Here is an 8,517-nt window from a genome sequence, read left to right as displayed (position 1 = left end):
GCCAGGGCCAAAAGAATGGGAATGGGTGGGTAGGGAAGTGGGGGGCGCTATGGGGGACTTTTGGGATAGCATTGGAAATGTAATTGAGAAAAATATGTAATAAAAATATTAAAAATTAAAAAAAAAAAGACAGCTAAGAGTGAAGCATTTGCGGCACAGCTTGAGTTTAAGGCCTGGTTTAACCACAGAAGCCGACTGTGACCTCAGTCCTTGGGTGGGGGAGTGTGGCTCAGCTGCCAGCCAGTCTAGCTGAAAGAGCAAACCCCTGGCTCAGTGAGAGACCCTGCCTCAAAAGAATAAGGCGGGAAATAAATCAAGGTACCCGATCCTGACCTCTGACATCCACACACCCAAGCACGGGAGAGCCCACCTTTACAAATGTGCACCCCCACAAATGCACAATGGATCATCAAAGCCCCTTTTCTAAATGTTTACTATTTTGGTACAAGAGAGATGGCTCAGCAAATAAAAACACTGGCTGCTCTTCCAGAGGACCCAGGTTCGAGTCCCACTACTGTCACAGCACCTTACAACAATCAGTAACTCCAGTCCCAAGGCATCCAATGTCCTCTTCCGTCCTCTGAAGGCAACAGGTAGAGATGCAGTGCACGGGCATACATGCAGGCAAAATACCTACACACATTAAAATAATACATTTCCATTGTATTTTATGCATATGAGTGCTGTGTCTGAGTGTATGTCTGTGTGTGGCTTGCATACAGTGTCTGCAGAAGCCAGAAGACCTTGTCAGATGCCCTGGAACTGTTGTTGCAGACATTGTGAGCGTCTGTGTTAGTGCTCAGAATGGAACCTGGGTCCTCTGGTAGGGCAGCCAGTGCTCTTAACCACTGAGCCATCTCTCCAGACCCTCACCGAAGTAATTTTCAGGTCATAGGTGTGAAAGTCAGGCAAGATCAGGCAGCTGCCAATGCATTAATTAACTGATTTTTTTTTTCCATGATGACTCTCTTCAGCTCATTACTTTCTGTCCTTGTATTTAGACTATGTCCTTTCTGTACAAAGGTAGGATGTGTGCCTCTGTCTAGTTGCTAAGGTTATGTGCCCTTTTGAGACAAATGTGTGTGTTTATACTATGTTTCCAAACCCTTTAGCAATTTATCTTTTTTTTTTTTTTTTTTTTTTGAAGCAGGGTCTTATATAGCCCAGGCTAGTCTTCGACTGCCTATGTAGCAGGGGATAACCTTAACCTTTTGATTCTCCAGCTACCACATCAGTGCTGGGGTTATAGACATGGTGACTGTGCCCAGTTTTAGGGAGTGTTGGGGATTAAGCCCAGGGCCTGGTGTATGCTAGGCAGGTACTCTACCAAGTGAGCCATGGTCCCAGCACACAGAGTTATCGTTTTCACTCCCCAGCAGTACCTAGCTTCAGGACATTTACTTATTATATCTGGTGATCGAATGGAAAATACATCCCGAGTCTGAGTTGCAATCGGCTAAATTCAAGTCACTTACACATAGATTCTGTATTCTGTCCAAAATAAACTAAAAATCAAAATCGTCAGAATTCAGTTTCTCTCCCCCTCCCTCCCTCCCTCCCTCTGACTTGTCTGGGATGGCCTTGAACTCACTATCCAGCCAAGGACAGCCTTGAACTTCGGATCCTCCTGCCTCCATCTCTCAAGTGCCAGGGTTACAGACCAGTACTACCGTGTCCGGCATGATTCTTACTTTTAAAAGCTCCCACATTCTGGAGTCCATTGATTAGCAATCCCGTGATTAGAAGCCACTGCTTTGAAGCTTTAAACAGTCATCAAACCCAGCCCATACGAAGGCAATTCTAACACATTACAGGCTGCGCCACTCCTCGAGATACACAGAACACAGAGGATCGGGCACTGTCCCGCTCTACAGATGTGTCTCTAACACAGGTCTGCCACATCCAATAGGCGGGCCAGCCACCAAGGCACACTAAGTCCCCCTGGTGTTCATTTTTATAATGCTTCTAATCACACAAGGCTAACAGTTTGAGTTTTCATGCAAAAACAAAAAACAAAACAAACAAACAAACAAACAAAAAACCTGTGCATTAAAAGCCAGATTCAAATGACGTCAGTGCACTTGGATCCCTTCCAGGGGAATTTAGACAGCAAGTCTGGCGCCCCAGAACGTATCGCCAAGGAGCATTGAGAACGAACACAACCTGGGCCATGCGTGCGTGTCACATATATTCACCTTTCCTGCCACTCAGGAAGTCAAACATGTTAAGGACCCTAACAACTTTCCTCCTTAGGGACAAAGATGAAGTCCCTCCTCTCCCCTGACTGTTAGTCCCGTCTTTGTGGATGAACTCACCCACAGCACAGTGAGCGCACTCTGACCCCTCTTCTAAACTACACCAACCTATGCTGTCTGCAAATCCCATCAGGACTACTGTCTGTCTGTCTGTCTGCTTGTGGTTTTATTTCTCTGGGAGGTGATATTGAGACAAGGTCCATGTAGCTCAGGGTAGCCTCAAACTTGCTACAAGGCAAGGATGACCTTGAACTAATCTAATCCCCTTGCCTCTGCCTCCTAAGCGCCAGGATTACAGGCTTGTAGCCCTGACACCTGGCTCTTCTTTCTAAATATATCCAGGATCCGGCTGAATTGCCATCCCTGCTTCTCTCTCTCTGAGCCAAGCTAACGTCATCTTAACTGCATTATAACAATGATCTTCCAGCTACACCCTGACACCTCCTAAGATTCCCCCATAGCAGCCATAGGGAGCCTTTTAGAGCACACACTGTCCACAACTCTTCAAGGACGAACCCTAGATAAGCCACATGATGCTATTACTCTCTCCTCTGGTACACTGATCAATTCCCCCATCCCCACCCCTTATTTCCTTGGGTGTTTAAACCTGCACATAGGCCCGTGCACCACACACATGCAGTGCCCGAAGAGGCCAGAAGAGGGCATCAGATTCTCTGTTCCTGGAGTTACAGAGGGTTGGGAGCCGCCATGTGTCCACTGAGCCATCTCTCCCTTCAGTGTGAATATGCTATATCCTTTTAACTTGCTTGATTCCAAATTTCAGCCCTACGGAGGCATTCCTAACTGTCCTGTTAAAAAGGATATTTGGGACTGGGGGGGGGGGGGCATGGCTCAGTTGGTATAGGGCTCACCTAGCATGCAGGAAGCCCAGAGTTCAATCCCCAGTACTGCATGAAACCAGACGGGATGGTACATTCGTGTAGGGTGAAGAGTTAAGGCCATCCTTGACTACAGCAAGTTCGAGGTTTCCTGGACCACGTGAGACCCTGGCTCAACCCCCAACCCCAAATGAGTTTGCTTCTATTCTTTTACTCTGACTATACCAAAAAAAAAAAAAAAGCATTGGTTTCTTCCTCCACTTTCTCTCTCGTCCTCTAAAAAAAAAAAAAAAACTAGGGAAGACTTTTCTTTTTTTGTCTCTGCTATATCCTGAAGGGGTTTGACAAGACCTAACACATAGCCCCTGGTATTAAAATATTATTAAGAGACTCAACCACGTGAATGAGTGAGGTTTATTATCTTTCACTGATTGACAAACCCCTTTGTTAAATGAGTTTTTAAAAAATGGTATCTAGGGGCTGGAGAGATGGCTCAGCAGTTAAGAGCACTGCTCACTCTTCCAGAGGTCCTGAGTTCAATCCTCAGCAACCATAAGGTGGCTCACAACCATCTGTAATGGGCTCCGATGCCCTCTTCTGGCCTGCGGGCATATGTGCAGATAGAGCACTCATAAGTAAATAAAGTGGTAGCTATTTACAATGATAGCTTGAGAATCTGGTGCTAGCATAAAGTGCTCGGTGAGCCCCTGGAGACTGAACACACTGTGCACAGAAATCACTGTTATTCCAAGATGGGGCTCCAAGTGCCCATTGTGGGCATACAGTATGGTCTGTTGGCTGATAGGGACAAGCCTTGATCAATGAGCAGAGCCCAAAGACAGAAGATGGAAAAAAAAATGAATGCCATGTAGGTCTGCAAATGGATGGCTGTGGGATTAATATCTTACCCATGCAGATTTAGTTTTAACTCAGTCTGTTTCCTATCTGTGTGTGCACCTCCACCCACCTTGGCCCCACAGCCATGAAGCCCAAACTGGCCCAGAGCTTTCTAGATAAGAGTCCCACCTATGCTTAAATCTGCTATTCTTCTGCTATAGCTTCATAAGTCCTGGAGTTTCGGGTATAGACGCATGCCTGGAGCCCAACAGATATTCACCGACACACGGAAACTGTACATAGTTATGCGGCTCAGGGTGACATTTCAGTACACACATACACTGGGTAGTGAGGTCAAATTATAGTTGGCATAGCTACCATCGCATACATTTCATGTGTTTGTGTTGACAGCCTTCTGAGCCCTTTCCACTGGCTGTTTTGCAATGCACATCTGGGCTGGGTAGGTATGTGGCTCTGCGGTAGAAAGAGGCCTGTGCTCAGTCTCCAGTACTGCATAGGAACAAATGAAATAACATCTTGGCCTGCCCCGCCCCCTCTCTCATTTTTATGGTGCCCGGATGAAACCCAAGGGTTTCACAAATGTTAGACGTGTACTCTTACCACTGAGAGATATCCACAGCACATAATTCACTTCATGTGTGTGATGTTCATTAATATATATTTGTTATGGGGGCTGGAGAAATGGCTCAGTGGTTAGGGGTGGTGACTGCTCTTCCAGAGGTCCTGAGTTCAATTCCCAGCAAACCACATGGTGGCTCACAACCATCTGTAGTGGAATCTGATGCCCTCTTCTGGCATGTCCGAAGAGAGCTACAGTGTACTCATATAAATAATAAATAAATAAAACTATATATATATATATATATATATATATATACACACACATATATATATATAAAACATACATATAGCATACACACACACACACACACACACACACACGTGTGTATATTGTACCACTGTGCATGGACACATGGATCGAAACCAGAGGTTAACCCAGGGACCGAATGCTCTACATTGGTAACAAGCTCCTCCCCCACTAGGCCATCTTGTCAGCCCAGTTTCCTTTCTAAAACGCCTCAGTTGATAGCAAGCACTTTCCTGACACCACATCCCCGCCCCCAAGCCCCGCAAAGTGAGAAGCCCACAGACTGAGTCCTCTGACTTTTTTTAACCAACCCCAGATGGCCCCTTGATTAGAAAAGAAGTTGAAAGAAAGTTTAATCTCATAAGCCCCTTTATAAACAATCTGGAAAAGCAGTGGTTTCTGGCTGTCAAGATTTTACTTCCACAGGTCGGTCACATCTGAAAGCAACACGGAACTTGACACTAGAACAACCAGAATTGGGGCTGGTTTTTGCCACTGGTTTAAATGTCATGGGTTTACTCAGCTGTTGCAGGCTTAAGTCCACATCTGCTAAGTTAGGGCATCTTCAACTTTGCCACTGTGACCCCTTTTCTTTGCTTTAGATTTGCTCTCAAAATCATATGTGTGTGTGTGTATAATGGTTTTACCATTTATTAAAGATGAAAGCAAATTTGCACACTAACAGACTGAGTATAATCATTTCTTTTCACACAAAGAATTAAATTTTGGACTGGGATGAGCTGTGGTAGAGCACTTACCGTGCATTAAGACCTGGATTTGATTCCCAGTACACACACAAACACACACACCACATGCAAACACACACATACATTCACACACACATACACACACCACATGCAAACACACACACATTCACACACACACACACACACGTACACACACACCATGAGTAGGGGATAAAATCGTGGCTGAGCATCTGATAACGCAAGACACACAGTGTCTTTAACATTTTCCACAGCTCATGGATCTGATTTTTTCAAATCTTCAGTGTTGAAAAGGCCACTCCCTTCCCATAAGCACTCAGTACAAAGTGGCAGAAGTCTATTTAGGGCCATTTGAGACATTGCCGGAAATTCTGTCCTAATCTCAAACCAAAATTCATCACACATTTTTTTTAAATGAAACTGAAGTCAGCAACTAAATGGAAACTTCTAAAAGAAAGCATTTTAGCATAATAAAATCTAAAATATACAAACTTGATACACGCTGGGGAAAGACTGTAGAAAAATATTAACTGTTTCCTACAGCTAAACCATGGTGTTTCTAATGGAGCAGAAGACTTTGTATGCAAAGACTTTACACAGGACAGTCTGGAATCGCAGCAGAGGCCTTTGGGGGAGTTTTCACTGGAGATATGTGATATAGATGTCATTATGTGTTCAGACTCGGGGGTGCAATGTGACACAGATGTGACCTGTCAGAAACACCTCAGTTCATTACACATTTGATTTTGAATTCATTTTTGGTCATTGCACTTTTACTTTTAAAGATATTCTTAAGAGTGTGAGTATTTTTGCCTGCACACATTTGTGTGTGTGCACCAAATGCATGCAGTGCCCACAGAGGACAGAAGAGGGCGCAAGATCCCCTGGAACTGGAGTTACAGATGGCTGTGGACCACCATGTAGGTCCACACGTAGGTTAGCAGCCAAGGTTCCTAACCACTGATCCACCTCTCCAGCACACCTTTCACAGTTGCTTTTATTTTTGGTTCCACGGAGAGTTTAAGACTAGACAGTCTCTACATGTGTAACCTCACAACTGGGCTTTCCCAAGCAGAAGTACATCCCAAGGAAATGGCAGGTTCAAAACGAAACAAACAAACAAACAAACAAACACCCTACCAATCAGAAGCGGGTGTAAATGCCCGTGATCCCAGCTCTGGGGATGCTCTGGCAGGAGGATTAGCATAAGTTTGAGACCAGCTTAGAGCCACATAGTGAGTTTGAGGACAGTCCAGGCTACATAGTGGGACCCTCTCTCAAACAAAAACAGGAAGGAAGGCAGGGAGAGAGGGAGGGAGAGAATTCTCACGAGTGCCCACTGCACTTTAAAGCAGAGGCCCTCCTGAGCTACATTCAGCTTGCGCATCCAGAAGACCTGCATGACATGGTCCCCAGCTCAGCATTTCTCTACTGATGCCTCGGTCTTAAGGGTCCTTCTTCCCAGGTAGACTCTAGAGCAGTATGAATCCCAAGCTATGCTGTGCAACACAGTACCGCAGTCACACGGGGCTGCCAGCTAGAGTTGAGATAGCGGGTGATATGATGTTTTTGAAGATTTGGTAAGAAAAACGAATAAAAAACGCTATTCGTACCGCGATTCCGTTTTGAGATGGCGTTTTGGTGGCACTGAACACGTAATGTTACTGAAATGAATTCCAGCAGAGGGGCTACTGGACAGTTAAAATTGCACGCGTGGCTTGTGGTACTTTCCTATTGGACAGAATTGCTCTAGATAAAAGAATACAAGCTAGATTGGGGACGAGAGGGGTGTGAACCCACGAATTTTTATGCAAAAGTTACACAACCCCCAACACGATATTTGAGGGTTTTTTGGCAAAAGAGCGTTGCAAGTTCTCTAAAGTAGAATTGATTCCACCCACGGTTCAGGTGCCATCTAGCCCGGCCTTGGTGGGAGTCGGGGTGGCCGGGGTCTCCCCGCAGTGGGGTGCGTCAGGCTGCGGTGGTTTACCTGAGTTTCCGACGCCCTGCAGGCCAAGCTGCCAATTTCGCTCTCCTCCCAGGGGCGGCCACAGGTGTCGCCAGCCACCGCCACCAGCGGAGGCGGATCCGCGCGAGGGACGGACTTGGGGCGCAGCTGGGGACAGCGACGCGCTTCCTGCCCGGGAAGGGCCCGTTCGCCGGCAATAGCAGTCCCGCGGCTGCCTGCTTGGATTTTTATCACTAGAGTTTTGGAGAGAAAACAACTAACAACCCAGGCCCTCTGTTCCTCGAGGGATTTGAGATGAGTCACAGCCCTACGTCAGAGAAATGCATGCTTTCGAAAAGCAAGCTCTTGTGATCCCAAGCTCAGGAGAGGCGCCCAGGGGGCAGAAGGATGCCAGATCAAGGCCAGTCTGAGCTACATTGGGAGAACTGGTCCTAAAGAACCAGTAGGAATGAGATAATGGGATACGTACAAACTGAACAAAAAAATCCTTGCCATTGCTTCTGTTGTGCCGTCTCTGTTAAATTTTCGTGGAGTGCGATGTCAATATTTGATCCTTCACTTGATCCATTGTGGTCTGGGTGGGGGCGTGGGGGTGGGGTGCCCCTTGAGGGGTATAACTACTGAAGTCAAAGAATAGGATTAGAGACGTAAACAAACAGTATTTCAAACTCATTTATTTCTGAGACAGTTTTGGGAAATCTTTCTCATCAAGTAGTACAGTCCATGTGCAGAGAGCAAAACCTGCTTGGATTCCTGGCCAGTGTGAAGCATACCCACGGCTGAGCGTTGAGCCGAGGCTCTCCTGCTTGCTGGGGAAACGGCTCTTTTCCACTGAGCCCGGGTTACTGTACGGGTACACATAGTCCTCAACATCTCTCTCTTCCCTCCCCCTCCATTTTTGTCTTGTGAGCTCATACTGTTGAGCAGCATGCACTTAAGAACACTGTGAGCCGGGCGTGGTGGCTCACGCCTTTAATCCCAGCACTGGGGTGGCAGAGGCAGG

General features: G+C 46.3%; 1 protein-coding gene across 1 annotated transcript in view; it reads right to left on the bottom strand.

The window, feature by feature from the left end:
* Arsg (arylsulfatase G) overlaps window positions 1–7,708 on the bottom strand; it is a 131,677-nt gene extending 123,969 nt beyond the window's left edge. The window contains exon 1 of the mRNA XM_021176936.2: window positions 7,536–7,708. The gene's annotated coding sequence lies outside the window, so the exon portion shown is untranslated. The remainder of the gene's footprint in view (window positions 1–7,535) is intronic.
* Between the last annotated feature and the right edge of the window lie 809 nt (window positions 7,709–8,517).

This window comes from Mus caroli, chromosome 11, assembly GCF_900094665.2.
Source record: "Mus caroli chromosome 11, CAROLI_EIJ_v1.1, whole genome shotgun sequence".
NCBI classification, from domain to species: domain Eukaryota; kingdom Metazoa; phylum Chordata; class Mammalia; order Rodentia; family Muridae; genus Mus; species Mus caroli.
This window is presented reverse-complemented; position numbering and strand designations above follow the sequence as displayed.